The sequence below is a fragment of the Sciurus vulgaris genome (genome assembly GCF_902686455.1).
Source record: "Sciurus vulgaris genome assembly, chromosome: 12".
Taxonomy (NCBI): Eukaryota; Metazoa; Chordata; class Mammalia; order Rodentia; family Sciuridae; genus Sciurus; species Sciurus vulgaris.
The window spans coordinates 43,086,461-43,107,690 of NC_136473.1; the positions used below are offsets into that span (position 1 = coordinate 43,086,461).

At 34.4% G+C, this 21,230-nt stretch overlaps 1 protein-coding gene across 25 annotated transcripts in view; it reads left to right on the forward strand.

The window, feature by feature from the left end:
* The window catches only part of ZNF438 (zinc finger protein 438), a 203,281-nt gene that overhangs the window by 46,058 nt on the left and 135,993 nt on the right, over nt 1-21,230 (forward strand). Inside the window, exon 1 of one of the 25 annotated variants that reach the window (XM_079105816.1) lies at nt 3,931-4,007. The exons of 21 other annotated variants lie outside the window; for them this stretch is intronic. The gene's annotated coding sequence lies outside the window, so the exon portion shown is untranslated. Of the gene's footprint in view, nt 1-3,930; nt 4,008-21,230 lie in introns of those variants that run through there. 3 more of the 25 variants (XM_079105818.1, XM_079105828.1, XM_079105822.1) reach the window with 3 other exon arrangements.

Sequence of the window (21,230 nt, forward strand, 5' to 3'; positions counted from 1 at the left end):
GTTTCTATACCTTCAGACTTCTAGCATCCTTAAGATTTCTGAGGACAACTCTGTAGAACTGAGGGAGTCAACAACTAGAGGAACCATTGTTGTGTTTTTGCAGGTATAGCTGCTTAATATTAATGAGTCTGTTGGAACTTAGTGTCTGGAAGAAAAAATATTGTTGATACGTGTGCTTTTCATTTTCTAGAAATAAAACTAGTGATGATGAAGAAGAAGAAGATGATGATGATGGATTGACTTGCCCTGTACTATTAAATCAAATTTAGAAATTTTTACTTGAAATTATAGGAAAATACATTTTGATCAATTCCAATTTCTCATTAACTTACTGAAAAGGTTTTTCTTGAATTTTAAGTGTATCTAAAAGAGATTGTACCACCTCCCACAACCACTGAATTTCTAACAGCTGTTTGACTGGGGCGGGGGTCTTATTCAATTCAGTGTCCTCTTGTTCAAGTATGAGGCTGTGTTTTTTGGTTCTCATCCATTGAAATGTTGATGTCTTTTTATAACATGAGAAGCCTCTAATTTGTAAACTGAATTTGGGCTATGGAACACGTGGCTTACCTCCATGCCTGAGCCATAGAGGCCCACTATTTGCTGCTCTTAGGGAGTTAATAAGAGCTTTTGTGACCTGGCTTAGCCACACTGTATGGCTAAAATCTAGATGAACTGAAAGGAAAAAAGGAATGGGATAAAAAAGTCAGCAATGATTGTGAGTAGAAGGAATGTTAGAATTTTAAAAATCATCATATGGTATAGACCAGAATAAGAAGTTTGGAATAGCCTAGGAGGAGACCTTTTTAATTATAGCAGCCCTCAAGACATTTGAAATAGGTAGGATGATTTTTAATAGGCAACCTTTTGGCTTTTAAAATAATCAAGGATTCAACTTTTTGTGTGTGGTTTATTAAATGTACACATACAAAATTTAAAGGGAAAAGGTAAGCTTTTATGTAAAAATGTTTTGATTTATGGTTTTCTGGACTTTGAAAGCCTCCTTGTGCCTTGATTAAATAAATACATTCAGAGGTTTTAAAACTTAATAGAATTGTGAAGAAGGGGCTCTTTTTGGCCCAAGCAGGTATTTTTAATATAGCAATTAGGCATGTCATTAGGAAGATTATTAAAAGCAATGTGCAACCTAATGCTTGAAGGGAATTACTAAATAATGAAAATGAAGTTTTAGAAATTTGGATACATTAACTAGAAATAAAAGTAGATCTTTTCATGTAATACCAAATTAACAATAGAATTTAAACATTCTAAGATAATACTTTATGTATTTTCTTTTTCTTAAATTATTTATAAAGGAATACATGAATTTTTTTTTTTCTTGGGGAAAAAGAAAAGCCTTGCAGATCAGACTGAATTTCTCTTTAACCACTATACTCTCCCATCTTCCAAGGGATCATTATTTTGCCATTTATTCTTGCAAATTATTAAAATGTTTATGTGCAAATACACATATATTCATCTAAAATATTTAGGTTTTGCAAAGATGTCTTTATTAAAAACACCACAGAATATATCGACTGTTGGTTCATTTTAAATATGACTTTGCACTGTATGTTTTGTTTTTACTGTTGCTTCAGTACTACTAATAGTAGCTGACATTTTTTTGAGTAGGTACCATGTGCAAGGCAGGATACTTAGTATTTTTCATGTAATTTAGTTCCATAATCATCATAATAACTTTCAGAGGTGAATAAAATGTTGATTCTATATCAGTGAAACCCCACCTTCTTTATACCCTCCATTTACATTAAATTACTAATGCCAGTAGTTTGGCATTCTTTGATAACTCTTCATTTAGGGTATTTTAAATTGGTAAAGAGTATAATTCTTAGTCCTGTTATTTTGTTATTCTTGTGTTGCTGGCCTTTACCAAGTCCCTGGAGGCAGGTATTTCCTTGTTGGACCAGAAGGCCAGAGTATGAGGGTGACTCCTGCTTACCTTTTGGGAATGAAGAGGTATAGTATGTGTCACATTTGACTCATTCTAAATGAGGAACAGACAACCCCAGACATTTCCTCACTTGTTAATGGTTTTTAAAGCCTGTGCTTGTGATGTTGTCTTTATTTTGAGGACAGTAATAGGATATCAGACCTAGTTTGAAGAAGGTTTGACTTTGAAAGATGCCTTTTGCTATGCCCTTAGTCACATTGGTACGAGGAAATTTAAGCTGCTGAAATGGAAGCTCTCAGCATTTTTATGAGAATTGGTGTGAAGGGAATGGGTGTGTTGAGAGAAAAAATTATGCTTATTGTGTATACCCTGTTTTGAAATTTGGATGAGGATAATTTCAACATTGCATGACAAAGTAAAGAACTTCTAGTGAAGGAATAACTGTCAGAAAAGTTTTAAGTCTCAGCTCAGCTGCTTAAGTAGCAGCAGACCTTGAAAAAGCCTCTTTATACTGTTTTAATCAAATGACGATATAATATCCACTTCATATAGTCCTGGGATTTAAATTATGCAAAGTATTTTATATGTTGCTAAGTACTGTACAAATATGCCAATGTTAGATGGTATTCTTACTATTTTCATCGTCAAAAGAATTGTCAAGGCCTCCTACAATTTGTGGCTTTTACTAATGCCTCTTTACCAAAGACTTAACCTACTCATTTCTGTCCTTTATTACTTGGAAGAAGTTAACCATATTGGCGTCCTGTTATTTTGAGAATAAAGAGACCCTGTTGCTGAGTAATTTAACAGATGTATATCAATCAGCATTTCTTCTGACTGAATGCTAAAAAGATCACCTACAGTAACTCTCAAGGAGAGGAGAAAGCATATGCTAAAGGTTCCAATAAATAAAATCTCACCGTCAGCAATACATTAATGTTTATAGGCACTTTTGGTCTTTTTGTCTTCCATACTTAAAAAAATATTAAGGTCTATGCACTTACTAAAACATTCATCAGTAAATTTTACTGTAGATTTTGTTTGTTAAGTAGAACACTTAAAAATGATCAAATTGTCTTGCTTTGGTTTCTTTTTTGGTTATAATTCTTAATTTATTTTGAAATCTTGAATAGTATTCAAGAAAGACATGAGGTTTTTATGTTTAATAGAACAGCATATAAGTTAAAAATAGTTAAGCTTCCATTTCCAGAGTATGTGCTCATTTCCAGATGAAGAGACCAAGCTCTGTGGCGTTTGCATTTGCTCTACTTTGTGGTTCACATTCTAATGGGGAAATTTAAACCCAATCAGAAGTCTGGCATATTTGGGTTTGGTTATTGTTTTCCTCACTCCCATTTTGCCAATATTTTCCTAATACAAATGTTGCAGCAATTCAGAATATGTGGAAAGAATGACTACCTTTAGCTTGTTACAGTACTGAGACTACATTCTCTGAGTCAGTACTAGAAAAATTAAACATCAGTTTTTACGGGAACTAATATGCCAACAATTTAAATCTCATTTGCTGTTTTTAGGAATGTGCCATTTATTGTATATAGATTATTCCTGGAAGAAGACTATGTGCTTCAAAGGAAGTACTTTGCTGGGGGGGAAATCATTTTAGTTTCTTTGTTCGTTCTTCTGGATAATTCTGAAATGCTAACCCTTTTGACATTTTTTGTTGACTTGTTCTGCCATTTCTGTATTCATTTTTTTTTTAACGATTCTTTGTGGCAAACCATCTCTATCTTAAAGTTGTACTAATGGAAAAAGTTAAATGTTGTTTCAGAGTGATCTATGAAAGTTCATTCCATATTTTAAACTTAATCCATTTGGAAACATCACTGTTTTTCTCCATTTTATCTGGTTTCCCTACCTATGAGGACTCTTGTGTATGTTTGTGTGTGTGTGCACACATTTTAGTATATCTTAAATGCACCTGTTTATGGAAACTGAGCGTTTCTCCTCTTTCCTAGATATAGTAAATCAATCAATCTCAATCTCTCTCTCTTTCTCTCTCTCTCAAAATCCCATCCAGGGGTCTCTGAAGGTAACTAAGATCTGCACAGTTGCATCAGCTTTTCAAAATTAGCAGGTAGAAATATTTTAACTTGCCTTGACTACAGCTAAGCTACTTTTAAAAAATTTTTAATCATTTAAATTAAGTTTCTGAGCTAGAATATTGAAGAAACTTTTATATTGACTAGATATTGGATATAATAAGAATTTCTGATTCAGTTGCCTATTATTTACTGTGGAAAGAATGCTTTCCCTACAGACTGACTAGGAACAAGATGTTTAAAAACATGCCAGGGTGGAGGCCCATTTGTTCAGTCTGCTTTATAGAAGCCCTGCATCCCTACTTATGAATCTGCCAACTATTTCATCTACCCACCTCTGCCTGATTCTTCAGGTTTCTTTGGAGAGTATACTTAAGGCTCTGTTGAATAAGGCCTGTGTGGCAGTTTAAAAAGCCAAAGGCTGTTTCCTAGAGCAACCCAATTTTATCATATTATTATGAAGTTTTGCTTTGTGCTCTGCTTGTGTGTGTATGTGTGTGAAATATCTTTTTTCCTTTTGCCCAGTCCCTCTCTGCTCTTGTATGTTCACATAACTAGAAGGCAGCAGGACTCCATTTGTCCGAGGCAGTGGGAGGAAGTACAAAGATATGAAAGGGTTACTATTCACATTTCCTGTGTAATTCCCTCTGATCTTACTGAGCTGTAATTCCTTTCTTGATGTGAAGCATTCCCAGGCTACTTTAACCTTCTGGCCTGCTTGCACCAGCCAAGTTTGTCCCAGGTGATTATGTAGGAGAAAAACTCCTGTTTTTTTAAGAGTAGAAATGGCTACTTCTCCATGAGATAGGCTACATTCCTTTGCAATCTGCAAAGAATTCCCTTTCATTTAAAACAACAACAGAGCTGTAACATATTGGTTTTTAAGCTAATATTTAGCAACCAAGTTTGTTGGTTTGATTAGATTTTTTTTACTCTGCTGATTCCTGGTTTAGTAAATTTCTGGTTGAATGAAACCCTATTGATCATTTCAAGATCACATTCTTCCTTCTAAAAATATGTTTGATAAATAGGTTTCGATTCTAAAAGGGTAAATTTTGATACTAACATCTCACTTTGAGACTACTTAATTGGGATATCATTTTAAGGTGCCTTAGATATGAAGCGTTTCAGAAACTGCAACATTTCTGTTTCTTTGTAGTCAATTTAGAAGGTTATGGTTGAGCATAGCGAAGATACTTATTTCTGACTTCTCTGGTTTTGAAATAGCAATTCATTTTGATTCCACAATTTAAAATACATTTTTGTGGTTTGCAAATAGTTTCTATTTTTACCTTTTTCCACTTAAGTTTTAAAAGAAAATGTTATGCTCTGAAGCATGAGAATGTGTTAGCAGCTATTTATCAGCTGAGAGGGACAGGAAGTACCTATGCCAACACTGCCATAATCTTAGGTAGTGAGCATGTGTTTAGACACAGCTCTAGATGTACATTTACTCATTCTGTTTATAGTACATCTTTGTCCTTAGCAACTTGGGGGCCTAGAGTTGTGGGGGCAGAAATGAAACTGAAGGAGTTTCTGGGTTAATTTAATTTTTCTGGTGCTCGGGAAAAATAAACTGTTTACATTACTCAAAGCAGTACATAAAATTTTTTAATATACTTTAACCAAATGTAATACAGTTGAACATGGAGGTAGATAGATGAATTTTTAAATTTCTTATGGTCAGATCTTTATAGAGGGCCAATATGACTGGTTGATAGTTCTCACTCATGTTTAGTTTTTCTAGTATAGCATAGAGCCTGTTGACATAGTAGACATTCAGTAAATGTTTTTTGAATGAATGAATTGTACTGACAAATTACTATTGTAGATTTTTTAAATTGTTCTGTGTGTGCATGATTGGGTGGCACTTGTCTAAATATGTTACTTATATTCTTACCATTTACCTCTAATGATAGATACTGCTCCAAGTTCCTTTGTCATTAAACAGTTAATTCCTTCATAGTCTTCTATGCCCAGGTCCTAAGATACTTCACTGGCCTAGCCATGACATTGCTCTCTCATAGAAAATAATGATGTGTAGTCATCAGTTACTTTAGTTAGTTAATACATCAACATTTCTTAAAACTATAATAAAGAAATGTATTGTTTTTATAGTGGAAAAACACTTACATTTCTCCCAGGAATTAACTTGGAGGGATTAAAGCACTGCAGAGCAGTATTAGTCAGTCAACAAACACTTACAGAATGCTAATGTAAGCAGCATTGTACCTAAATATGTGGGCTCTCCAGGGATGTGTACAATCTTATTTGTGCCATCTAGTTTCCCAAATGTCTCAGTGATCAGGATTTATATACTAGTCAAGTTAAACAGCAACTTAAAATACATTAAATATGATTGTGTGCTAAGTGAGAGGCATGAACCCGAAGCAGATAGTTTAGGGAAGAGAAATGATTTGGGGTTGAATTAGAGAGTGGAGTACAATTTGTGGAGGAAACTTGAATAGGATGTTAAACAAATAGTTGGTGTTTGAATATAAGGAATGAGGAGGCTGACATTTATAAATAAGGGAAACAATTATCATACCTCTTGTTCCCAGCAGCATTAAAGAAACAACAAAACCTTAAATGTGTGGTGGAGACCACATACTTATATTCTCCTGAAGTAGAATTTTAGCTTCCACTTAGAACACACAACAGCTCTTTTGGCCACCATAAGATCATTTCCACAGGAGATGCCCCTGAATTTTTCTCCCAATTAAAATTTCTGCAGAAAGACAAATAAGAAAGTATATTGAAAAGCTGTGATTCATGACTTCATAAAGGTTCATCTAATCTCAATGTCAAGTTTAATGGTATTCACTGCTGAGTTACATCTTGATTTGAATTCTAACATATAAGAAGATGTTTCCAAATTCACTATTATTTGAATATATCTAGGCATCTGGAGGTACTATAGATAAAATAAATTTCACAGTAGGTTTTTATTAACATCTTAAAGATTTTTTATAATAAAGCAGTTATTATACTAATATATAACGAATTACTAGTCTTTGGTTTTGTAGATAAAATTTTTATAAAATTTACAGAGACCCTTTAGTTGTACTTAATTTTAAAAAGCAAACACACTAGTATATTTAGAGTCAAATTTTGTCTCTCATTTTATTCTTTTATTGTACAGCCAAAGGAAAAATAATAAAGTAGTACAGAAATGAAGCCAGTTTTTTTAACTTAGTAAAGGCAGAATCTTAAGGCAGTCTGCTGACTTTATTCTTTCAGTCTTGGACAGTGGCAAATTTATGTGGCCCTATATGTGTTTCTGAATCTCCATATGTGTTCAACTGCATGAATTTCTACCAGCATGACAATGGAGGAGAGACTATAGCTAACTGGCTTCTCACAGAATATTTTTGTAAAGAACTATAGTTTTCAAAGATATTACTAGATAATCAGTGATTAAAAGGGCTTAGTAGTTACTTTTAGAAAAGGTGGGAGAAATCACAGTGTATATTGATATTTTATTTAACCCAATATTTCCCAAATTTATTTGAACTTGGAAATACTTCGTCATCCTTCAAATTAGCTTCCTTTCCTTTCTTTTTCTTTTCTCTTTCTTTCTCTTGTCCTTCCTCTCTCCCTCCCTCTCCCTCCTTTCCTTTCCTTTCCTTTCCTTTCTTTATAAGTACACTTATTAAAATCTCCCATAGAACAAATTTCAGGAATTATCACTGTGATGTTTCACACACACGCACGCATGCACACGCACGCACACACAATATATTATTTTGGTTCTGTTACTTAAGTTTGCTGTAAATAGGATTTAGCTAAGTATATGGAAGTTACTTCTGGGGGAAAGAAAAGGGTAGGTTAAAGATAAAATGAAACTTTCCCTTTTTATCATAAATATTTGTTTTATATGCTTTTCCCCATTAGTCTAAACTCCTTTTGTAAACTTAAGAACAAAAAGAAGTGAAAAGACTTAAAAGTCATTAAGAGAAGCCTTGCTTTATAAAAGGATTATTTATTCCAAGATTTTGTAAGTGCTAGTCTTGGGTATTTTTAAACTCACTTTGTTTAGAAAATACCAAAATTCATAAACTTTTTTCTAAAACAAGATATGAAGGAATGGAAATCTGATTAGGTAAACTTAATATCTCTTGTCTTTGTTACCCTTACATTCTCGTACATGTTCTATTGTTGCTATTAGTATACTCTGCCATCATTTTCTATTTATATGCTAAATGAGGGCAAAGGCTTCTATATTTTCAGTATCTAACCTTGCACACTACTGGGTATTTGGTAGACTTTCAGTAAATATCTGTTAATGTGGACATCAGAAGTGGGGAGATTTAAGTTTGAAGTTATTCCTAGGGGCATATATTGATGGTTGTTGCTTTCAAATCTTAAGATGACTATGTTCTTTTGAATATATCTTGAAAATATAGCTTATTTAAATTTCATATTTATGTCTTGTCTGAGAAAAGATTTAAGGTGGTATCCATAAGTGCACATAATAAAATAGAATCAAATAAAATTTAAAATAAATGGATGGAAGAACAACATTGAAGGACTTATACTATTTAATTTCAAAATTTTTGGTGAGAGAATCAAGACAACACGGCATTGACTTAAGGGTAAGGATATAGATCAATGAAGAAGAATTGAGATACCAGAAATAAGCTCTTAAAATTTTTGTTTCCTTGATTTTTGGAAGTGCTGCTAAGATGATTAAATTCATAAAGGATTGTCCTTTCAACAAATGGTGCTGAGACAATGATATCCATATATTGAAACTTCTTAATAAAAATCAACCATATACAAGAATTATAGACCTAAATCTGAGAGTAAGATAAAATTTCTAAATAAAAGCATAGAAGAAACTTCGTGACCTCGGGTTAGGCAAAGAATTGTTAGACATGGCACTGAAATCATGATCCATAAGAGAAAAAAATAATAAGTTTGATTTTATTAAAATTAAAATTGTTAGGCTTCAAAAGACATTGAGAATCTAAAAAATAAAGCTAGAGTGGAAGAAAATATTTGCGAATTATGTATGATAAAAGACTTGTATCTAGAGCATATAAAGTACCCCAAAACTAAACAAAAAGATAACATACAACCCAATGAGTGAGCAAAAGAACTTGATTAGACTCTTCATCAAAGATTTAATAAGAATGACTAATATGCACATGAAAATATGTTCAGCATCATTAGTCATTAGGAACATACACAATGAAATAGTGCTGTATATCACTAAGACGGTTGTAATCAAATTAAAAACACAGTGAGATACTGCCATATACATATTAAGATGGTTATAATTAAAAGATACAAAACTGTGTCTAAGATGTGGAAAAACAGGAACTCTCAGTCATTATTGGTAGGAATATAAAATAACAATCATTTTGGAATATAGTTTGACTGTTTCTTTGAAAGTTAAACCAATTTCCATATGTTTTTGTCAAGGGTCTCCAAAAAACAGAATCTATAGGATGTTTACATGTTTAGGAAGAAATTTATTTTGAGGAATATAGACTCAACCCAGATTGGAGACTTTTTTAATGTGATCGCGGAAATCAGCAAGCTAGAGTCTCAGGAAAGTCTGTTTGAGTCCAGAATCAGTCTGCTGGAAAACCAGCAAGAGCTGATGTTGCAGAAGGAGGAGGAAGACCACTTGGGAATTCCATTTTACTTGAGGAAGTCTGTCTTTAGCTTTATTCAGGCTTTCAACTGATTGAATAAAGCCCATCCAAATAATGGTGCTTTCTACTTTGCTGAAAATTTAAATTTAAATATTGATCAAATTTAAATATTGATCTCATCAAAACTGCTCTCATGGAAACATTAGAATGATGTTTGACCAAACACCAGGCAGTGTGGCCCAGCCAAATTGACCCATGAAATGGATTGCCACACCATCAAGCCACCATTTTCACTTCCTAGAATCTACTCAAGAGACATGAAATTATATGTTGATACATACATAACTTGAATGTTATGTCCATGACAGCTTTATTCATAATAATGGACAAAACAAAAAACAGTGTAAATACTCATCAAAGTGGTATGTCCATACAATGAAACAATACTCAGCAATAAAGAATGTCAAAAAATATGTGTGAAAGAAACCTGATTAAAAATAATACTTATTATATGATTTTACATATACAAAATGTCTAGAAAAGGAGAACTGATGGGAATGGAAAGCAGTTCAGAAGGGAGTCTGAGTAGAAAGAGAGACTGACCGTATGTGGACTAAAGGAAATTTTGGGGGGTGATGGAAATGTTTTAATACTAGATTATGGTGATGATGGTAAAATATGACGAAACAGTCCATATATAACAGATGAGTTTTATGGTATGTAAATTGTACATTGATGCTGTAAAAATAGATTATAAAAATGGGACAGGTGGACTAAGGGTAGGTCACACAATGCCACTTATATAAGCTCCTCTCTTTTACATGAGGTGAATCACAAATTCTGCTCTAAGCTAAGGAAACCCCTCTCAAGAAGAGATGTGTTTTCTGATATTCACAAGATCAAAATTTATCAGTATTTTGAGAGAAGTCTAATAGCTTTAACACAATGAAAATTGTGTCCTTTTAGTCGTAGTGCAATGTAAGGAACTTTGTCCTCAACAGCATCCTTATAATAAATAACTAAAAACTCACTGCATACATTGGTGCACACCTTTAAACCCACTTATTTGGGGTCCAAATCAGGAGCATTTCCAGTTCAAGGCCATCCTTAACAAGTTAATGAGACTCTGTCTCAAAAATCCTGGGGAGGTAGCTCAGCGGTAAAACATCCCTGGATTCAATCCCTAGTATCAACAAAGTTTTTAATTGAAAAAAGATCTGAAAACTCTCTTCTGCACATTTGTTTATTAATCCTCCCCTCAATATCGTTTATGGTTAGCAATAAAGATACTTTAGTAAATAACATCGCCCTGGGTAAATAGGAAGGAAAGCAGTAAGAGGGACAAGACCAGGAATACTGCTCTTTGTTGGTATGACTTACTCCAGCTACAGGGTAGATATGGAGCCATTTTTAATAGCAAGGTTGAGGGTTACAATTGGCATCTCATTAGGAAAGTTGGAAAGTCTGAGAAGGAAAAGTATTTGAATAGAATATCTGCCATCTCTAAATGGAAGTATGAGTTGATGGGGTTAAGATTCTCCTTGGGAAATAATTTTGGCTGTTTTCCAGCACATAGGTCAGGGGTCATTCCGGCTTTAGAGTTGAAGAACATGGTCAATGAATTCAACTCAGTTTGGAACATTTTTCATTGTTTATAAATTTTCACAGGTAATGCATGCTTATCTTAAAACATTTCTAAAAACAATTCAGATATCAAGTATAAAATCTATAGAAAAACAAACTATCCTTTATTTTCTCTAGTCCTTCTTAACTAATAACATGTGTTTAAGTTGTTTCTAAGTTTTAGCTGTATAATGCTGTCGTAAACATATTGACACTGAGTACTTGTCCATTTAAAAAAAGAATATTGCATGCATGAGCTTGCACTTATACACACACATACACGCAAACACATTTGTATACACATAGTTATCACTTTAATGATAAATATTTCCTCTTATATACTTCATGTTTTCTTATATGTATTTTTAATAGTTTTCAAAAATTGATGCTTTAAGCATATAAAATCAATGCTCATAAATCTAATGTGCATTTTTATTCATAAGTGATGAGTCCTCTGAAAGAGAAATTAGGAAAACTACCCCATTCACAAAAGCCTCAAAAAAAAAAAATTTCTTGTGAATCAGCCTAACAAAAGAGGTGAAAGACCTCTACAATGAGAATTACAGAACACTAAAGAAAGAAATTAAAGAAAACCTTAGAAGATGGAAAGATCTCCCATGTTCTTGGATAGGAAGAATTAATATTGTCAAAATGGCCATACTAGCAAAAGTGCTATACAAATTCAATGCAATTCCAATTAAAATCCCAATGACATACCTCATAGAAATAGAGCAAGCAATCATGACATTCATTTGGAAGAATAAGAGACCCAGAATAGCTAAAACAATCCTTAGCAGGAAGAGCAAAGCAGAAGGTATCACAATACCAGACCTTCAACTATACTACAGAGCAGTGGTAAAAAAAATGGCATGGTATTGGCACCAAAATAGACAGGTAGACCAATGGTACAGGATAGAAGACACAGAGACAAATCCACATAAATACAGTTTTCTCATACTAGACAAAGGTGCCAAAAACATACAATGGAGAAAAGATAGCCTGTTCAAGAAATGGTGCTGGCAAAACTGGAAATCCATATGCAGCAAAATGAAACTAAACCCCTATCTCTCACCCTACACAAAACTCAACTCAAAATGGATCAAGGACTTAGGAATTAGACCAGAGACCTGCACCTAATAGAAGAAAGAGTAGGTCCAAATCTTCATCATGTCAACTTAGGACTAGACTTCCTTAACATGATTCCCAAAGCACAAGAAATAAAAGCAGGATCAATAATTGGGATAGAATCAAACTAAAAAGTTTTTTTCTCAGCAAAGGAAACAACAGTGTGAAAAGAGAGCCTACAGAGTGGGAGAAAATCTTTGCCACACACACTTCAGATAGAGCACTAATCTCCGGAATCTAAAAAGAACTTAAAAAACTTTATACCAACAATAAAAATAATCCAAGAATACAAATAATCCAATCAATAAAGGGAGTAAGGAAATGATCAGACACTTCACAGAAGAAGATCTACAAGCAATCAACAGATATATGAAAAATGTTCAACATCTCTAGTAATAAGAGAAATGGAAATCAAAACTACCCTAAGATTTCATCTCACCCCAATTAGAATGTCTATTATCAAGAATACAAGCAGCAATAGGTGTTGGGGAGGATGTGGAGAAAAAGGTACACTCATAAAATTGCTGGTGGGTTTGCAAATTGGTGCAGTCACTCTGGAAAGCAGTGTGGAGATTCCATAGAAAACTCGGAATGGAACCACCATTTGACCCAGCTGTCCAACTCCTTGGCCTATACCTAAAGGACTTAAAATCAGCATACTACAGTGATACAGCTACATCAATGTTTATAGCAGCTCAATTCACAATAGCTAGATTGTGGAACCAACCTAGATGCCCTTCAATAGATGAATGGATAAAGAAACTGGTATATATACACAACGGAATATTATTCTGCCATAAAGAAGAATTAAATTATGGCATTTGCAGGTAAATGGATGGAGTTGGAGAATATCATGCTAAATGAGATAAGCCAGTCCCCAAAAACCAAAGGTCGAATGTTTTCTCAGATAAGTGGATGAGATACATAACGGGCAATGGGAGGGAAGCAAGAATGGAAGAAGGATGGATTGTATAGAGGAAAATGAGGGGGGGTTGAAGGTGGGGGGAAGGAAAAATAATAGAATGAGACAAACATCATTACCCTATGTACATGTGTGGTTACACAAATGGTGCACCTCTCCTTCATGTACAACCAAAGAAACAATAGTTATACCCCATTTGTGTACAATGAATCAAAATTTTAAAAAATTGCTACTTTAGGCTACTATAAACGGTCTTATACTCATATTTATATTTTTAAAATAACCATTTGTTAAATGAACTAAAGGATAGCCTGAACGTGAATACTTTGCCTCGATTTATATCTACAACTGTTTATTTAGTAAGAAGAAAATGGTTCTAATTGCAATTTAGTTGATTTATTATAATAGTTTGTAAAGTCACTTGTTTTATATTATCTTAGAGAAAATTACCTTTTTTTTTTCTCTGCAAGGAATTTTACCTCATAACAAATTTCACAGATTACTTCTGAGAAACAGTTAGGTTTCTGTTTCCAGTTGGGTTATAGAAGGTAGTGGCAGGACATTGTAACCCCTGCAACAAATCATAAAACAAAACAAACCAGATAAATTACAAAAAACATTGTTGCAACAATATGTTACTACAGAATATATTACCCAAATACTTAAAAACATCTATTTTATGTAACTCATCTATTTATGTAACTTATGATTCTGTGGATTGCATATTTAGATAGGTCTCGGGTGGTGTTTTGTTCCATATTTTATTAACTGAGATCATGAGTGGTATTCAGTTGATGGATGGCTTACTCTGGATGATACAAGATACTCATATAGTAGTTGTTGGGAAACTATGGAAGATTGGGTTCATGTTGACATTCTCGCATAGTAGTTTGAAAGTAGTCATGTTTCTAATTTGTGGCTTTAGGGCTTCTACAGAAAATTTCTAGCAGATAGAAGTAGGAGTTTCTAGCATCTTAAGACCGAAAACTGGAATCTGGCACCACTTTTAATATATTCTGTTGTTCAAAGCAGTCCTAGTTCCCTCTTAATGGGAGAAGTATCATAGGATGTGTGGTCATCTTTAATCCATCACAGTCTACTTTCTGGCCACAAATTTTTAAAATTTCTTCTGCATTAACAGTATACCTGACCCCTTTCCAGAAATCCCTTAATTTTCTGTTCAGTATGATTTTAGCCTAAGACTTAAAGTCCAGGATCTTGCTGATTTTATCAGGTCCAAATTTATAAGAAATCCTCAGATGTAGTTTCTTTAGAGGCAAATTACCTACCCAACACATACTGGAGAGGCAGCCACAGAATAACTGCAGTAACCACTCTCAATCAAAAATGGGGAGATAATAGACATGTTGTTTTCACTGACACATAGTAATTTTTAAATCCTGTTAATGTCAGTTTCTTGGTTGTATATTTCTTCTCCCTGAAAATGATTCTCTCTGGCTCTTTGATTTAAATCCTGTTAATGTCAGTTTCTTAGTTGTATATTTCTTCTCCCTGAAAATGATTCTCTCTGGCTCTTTGATTTACCATCTGAATTCTGAGCTATATTTCTTTTTGCTTAAGAAATGGTCATTTTCGTATCTGGGTAACTTTTCCAAACTTCTTCCAGCCTGTAGAAGTTTGAGGATCCAAAAGCCTAATTTCAATTTGTTCTTATTTTGTCCATTTTTGTCCAGGGTAACATAATGACTTGTAAAACATTGTGGGTTTCCTGTGTATCAAATTATAACCCACTTTATTAAACAGAGAACATACCATATTTAAATAATTAACTAATTTAGATGTTAACTTACTTATACTTTTTAATATCATAACACACAGAAAAATTCAACAGTACAAAATGCCAGAATGCCTATCATAGTGTTTAAGGGAACAACTATGACATAGAAGGATGTTCAAAGGAAGACTAATGTGTAATATAATTGTCCTGACTTTTCACCCATAAGATTGATGCTAAGAGAAGTCCTCTTTGGAGCACCAAGCTTTTATGTTGTTGATTTTTTGTTTGTTTGTTTGTTTTTGCAGTGCTGGGGATCGAACCCAGGGCCTTGTGTTTGCAAGGCAAGCACTCTACCAACTGAGCTATCTCTCCAGCCCATGTTGTTGAATTTTTAAACAGGGCTGTCACTACTGATAGGGTCAGCCATGGAAATGTAATACCAGTTGACAGAGATAAGAATAGAGGTTAGGAGAACTAGCCAAAAATTGGGAGCTAGGAGAAATCAAAATAGTGCCAGGATGGAGGAGAACCATAGAACAAAAATTATTATAAAGAAACAGGAGAATTTATGAGACAAAAGGTAAGCATAGTACTAGCATAAGAGAAAAGAAACTAAGTAAGATAATTCATGATGTGACATGCAAATTTTTGCTACATTCTGAAGGTACCCATTTCCATTGACCTCACCATGTGAAGAGCACATTCTTTGGGGACTACATTTTGTTTTTCAAATTTACTGGTTCTTTGGTTATACATGACAGCAGAATCCATTTTGATATAATTATACAAGCATGGAATATATCAAATATATCTTATTGTGGTTAGAGTTCCATTCTTATGGATGTACATCATGGTGGGATTCACCACCATATGTACATGGGAAAATTATATCAGATTAATTCCACTGTTTTTTTTTTTGCTTATCCCCCTTCCCTTCCCTCCATTCCTCATTGTCTAATCTACTGCATTCTACTCTTGTCTTCGCCCCCTCTCTCCCTTTTATTGTGAGTTAGTTTCCACATTTGACCTTTGGTTTTTGGAGACTGGCTTACTTCACTTAGCATCACAGTCTCCAGATCCATCTACTTGCTGGCAAATATCATAAAGCCATTCTTTATGACTGATTAATACTCCATTATGTATAATACCACATTTTCTTTATTAAATTAAAGCTATTAAAGGGCACCTAACTTAACATTGTGAATGGTGCTGCTCTAAACATTGATGTGACTGGGTCACTGTAGTGTGCTGATTTTAAATATTTTGAGTATATATCAAGGAGTGGGATAAATAGGTCAAAATGGTGGTTCCATTCTTAGTTTTTTTTTATTCTAATTAGTTATACATGACAGAAGAATGCATTTTGACACATCATACATAAATGGAGTATACCTTCTCATTCTTCTGGTTATACATGATGTAGAATTACACTGGTCATATAATAATATAAACACAGAGTGTCATAATGTTCAATTCATTCTCTTATCCTTCTGACACCCATACCTCCTCCCCACACTTCACTCCCCTCTGTCTAATCCAAAGTACATCTAGTCTTCTCTAGGCACCCCCACCATTTATTGTGAATTAGCATTCACATATCAGAGAAAACAGTCAGCCTTTGGTTCTTTGGGATTGGCTTATCTTGCTTAGCATGATATTCTCCATCTCCATCCATTTACCAGAAAATGCCATAATTTCATTCTTTAAGACTGAGTAATATTCCAGTGTGTGTGTGTGTGTATATATATATATATATATATATATATATATATATATATATCACATTTTCTTTATCCTTTCATCTGTTGAAGGGCACCTAAGTCAGTTCCATAGTTTAGCCATTGTGAATTGACCTGATACAAACATTGATGTGACTGTGTCACTGTAGTATGCTGATTTTAAGTCCTTTGGGTATAAACTAAGGAGTGGGATAAAGAAGATACGGTGTTTGTGTGTGTACCAAGGAGTGGGATAACAGGGAAAAATGGTGGTTCCATTCTTAGTTTTCTGAGGAATCTCCATACTGCTTTCCAGAATGGTTGCATCGATTTGCATTCCCACCAGCAATGTATGAGCATACCTTTTCCCCACATCCCCGCCAACATTTATTGTTGCTTGTAATCTTGATAATTGCCATTCTGACTAGAGTGAGATGAAATCTTAAAGTAGTTCTGATTTGCATTTCTCTACTTATAAAAGATGTTGAACATTTTTTCGTATATTTGTTTATTGACTCTATTTCTTCTTCTGTGAACTGTTCAGTTCCTTAGCCAATTTATTGATTGGGTTCATATACATATATGTGTGTGTGTGTATATACACACATAGATAGATAGATAGATAGATAGATAGATAGATAGATAGATAGATAGATAGATAGATAGATAGTTAGTTGTTAAGTTTTTTGAGTTCTTATGTATCCTGGAGATTAATGCTTTATTTGAGGTGCATGTGGTAAAGATTTTCTCCCATTCTGTAGGATCTGTCTTCACATTATTGTTTCCTTTGCTAAGAAGAAACTTTTTCATTTGAATCCATCCCATTTATTGATTCTTGATTGTACTACTTGCACTTTAGAAAACTTATTAAGGAAGTCAGTTCCTCAGTGGCATGGTGAAGTTTTGGACCTACTTTTTCTTCTATTAGGCGCAGGGTCTCTGTTCTAGTGCCTAAGTCTTTGATTCACTTTGAGTTGAGTTTTGTGCAGGGTGAGAGAGGTTTAATTTCATTTTTCTGCATATGGATTTCCAGTTTTCCCAACACCATTTGTTGAAAAAGCTATCTTTTCGCCAACGTATGTTTTTGATGCCTTTGTCTAGTATGAGAAACTGTATTTATGTGTGTTTTTGTCTGTGACTTCTATTATGTATCATTGGTCTATATGTCTGTTTTGGTGCCAATACCATGCTGTTTTTGTTACTGTGGCTCTGTCGTATAAGGTCAGGTGTTGTGATGCCTCCTGCTTCACTCTTCTTGCTATGGCTATTGCTTTGGCTATTCTGGGTCTCTCTCTCTCTCTCTCTCTCTCTCTTTTTTCTAATTCTATAAAGCATGTCATTGGGATTTTTAATAGGAATTGCATTAAATCTGTATAGTGCTTTTATTTCTGACCGTTTTGACAATGTTAATTCTGTCTATTCAAGAGCATGGGAAGACTTTCCATTTTCTAAGGTCTTCTTCAATTTCTTTCTTTAGGGTTCTGTAGTTTTCATTGTAGAGATCATTTATCTCTTTTGTTAGATTGATTCTCAAGTATTTTATTTTATTTTTTTGAGGCTATTGTGAATGGGATAGTTTTCCTAATTCTCTTTCAGTGATTCATCACTGATCTATAGGAACGCATTTGATTCCATTCCTAGTTTTTTGAGGGATCTCCATAGTGCTTTCCAGAGTGCTTGCACCAATTTGCAGTCCCACCAGCAATGTATGAGTGTACCTTTTCCCCACATCCTCACCAACATTTATTGTTATTTTTTTTATTAAGTTTAATTTTTTTTTATTGTAAACAAATGGGATACATGTTGTTTCTCTGTTTGTACATGGCGTAAAGGCATACCATTTGTGTAATCATAAATCCACATACAGTAATGTTGTTTGATTCATTCTGTTATTTTTTCCCTTCCCCCCACCCCTCCCACCCCTCTTTACCCTCCATACAGTACTTTCTTCCTCCATACTTGCCCCCCTCCCTAACCCTAACTCTAACCCTAACATTAACCCTTCCCTCCCCCCCTTTATGTGTCATCCTCCACTTATTAGCGATATCATTCGTCCTTTGGCTTTTTGAGATTGGCTTATCTCACTTAGCATGATATTCTCCAATTTCATCCATTTGCCTGCAAATGCCATAATTTTGTCACTCTTTATGGCTGAGTAATATTCCATTGTATATATATACCACAGTTTCTTTATCCACTCATCAATTGAAGGGCATCTAGGTTGGTTCCATAGTCTGGCTATTGTGAATTGAGCAGCTATGAACATTGATGTGGCTGTATCTCTGTAGTATGCTGATTTTAAGTCCTTTGGGTATAGGCCAAGGAGTGGGATAGCTGGGTCAAATGGAGGGTCCATTCCAAGTTTTCTAAGGAATCTCCACACTGCTTTCCAGAGTGGCTGCACCAATTTGCAGCCCCACCAGCAATGTATGAGTGTACCTTTCTCCCCACATCCTCGCCAACACCTGTTGCTTGTATTTTTGATAATCGCCATTCTAATTGGGGTGAGATGGAATCTTAGGGTGGTTTTGATTTGCATTTCTCTTATTACTAGAGATGTTGAACATTTTTTCATAGGTTTATTGATTGCTTGTACATCTTCTTCTGTGAAGTGTCTGTTCATTTCCTTAGCCCATTTGTCGACTGGATTATTTGAATTCTTGGAGTAGAGTTTTTTGAGTTCTTTATAGATTCTGGAGATTAGTGCTCTATCTGAAGTATGATTGGCAAAGATATTCTCCCACTCTGTAGGCTCTTTCTTCACATTACTGATAGTTTCCTTTGCTGAGAGAAAGCTTTTTAGTTTGAATCTATCCCAGTTATTGATTCTTGCTTTTATTTCTTGTGCTATGGGAGTCCTGTTAAGGAAGTCTGGTCCTAGCTCGACATGTTGAAGATCGGGACCTACTTTTTCTTCTATAATCTGCAGGGTCTCTGGTCTGATTCCAAGGTCCTTAATCCATTTTGAGTTGAGTTTTGTGCAGGGTGAAAGATATGGGTTTAGTTTCATTCTGTTGCATATGGATTTCCAATTCTCCCAGCACCATTTGTTGAAGAGGCTATCTTTTCTCCATTGCATATTTTTGGCGCCTTTGTCTAGTATTAGAAAGTTGTATTTATTTGGGTTTGTGTCCATGTCCTCTATTCTGTACCATTGATCTACCTGTCTATTTTGGTACCAGTACCATGCCGTCTTTGTTACTATTGCTTTGTAATAAAGTTGAAGTTCGTGTATTGCGATACCCCCTGCTTCATTTTTCCTGCGAAGGATTGCTTTAGCTATTCTAGGTTTCTTATTCTTCCAGATGAATTTCATGATTGCTTGCTCTATTTCTGTAAGGTACGTCATTGGGATTTTAATTGGGATTGCATTGAATCTGTATAGCACTTTTGGTAGTATGGCCATTTTGACAATATTAATTCGGCCTATCCAAGAACATGGGAGATCTTTCCATCTTCTAAGGTTTTCTTCGATTTCTTTCTTTAGTGTTCTGTAGTTCTCATTGTAGAGGTCTTTTACCTCTTTTGTGAGATTGATTCCCAAGTATTTATTTTTTTCGATGCTATGGTGAATGGGGTAGTTTTCATAATTTCTCTTTCTGAGGATTCCTCACTTATGTATAAAAATGCATTGGATTTATGAGCATTGATCTTGTAACCTGCCACTTTACTGAATTCACTTATGAGTTCTAACAGTTTTCTGGTGGAATTTCCTGGTTCCTCTAAGTATATAATCATATGATCAGCAAATAGGGATAGTTTGAGTTCTTCTCTTCCTATTCGTATTCCTTTAATTTCCTTGGTCTGTCTAATTGCTCTGGCTAGAGTCTCAAGAACGATATTGAATAGGAGTGGTGAAAGAGGGCATCCCTGTCTTGTTCCAGTTTTTAGGGGGAATGCTTTCAGTTTTTCACCGTTTAGAATGGTATTAGCCATGGGCTTAGCATAGATGGCCTTTACAATGTTAAGGAATGTTCCCACTATCCCTATTTTTTCTAGTGTTTTGAGCATGAAGGGGTGTTGTATTTTATCAAATGCTTTTTCTGCATCTATTGAAATAATCATGTGATTCTTGACTTTAAGTCTATTGATATGGTGAATTACATTTATTGATTTCCGGATGTTGAACCAACCTTGCATCCCTGGGATAAAACCCACTTGATCGTGGTGCACTATCTTTTTAATATATTTTTGTATGCGATTTGCTAAAATTTTATTGAGAATTTTTGCGTCAATGTTCATTAATGATATCGGTCTGAAATTTTCTTTCCTCGATTTGTCTCTGTCTGCCTTGGGTATCAGGGTAATATTGGTTTCATAGAATGAGTTTGGGAGGGTACCCTCCTCTTCTATTTCATGGAATACTTTGAGAAGTATTGGAGTGAGCTCTTCTTTAAAGATTTTGTAGAACTCGGCTGAGAACCCATCTGGTCCTGGACTTTTCTTTGTTGGTAGGCTTTTGATGACCTCTTCTACTTCCTTACTTGAAATTGTTCTATTTAAATTGTGTATGTCCTCCTCATTCAATT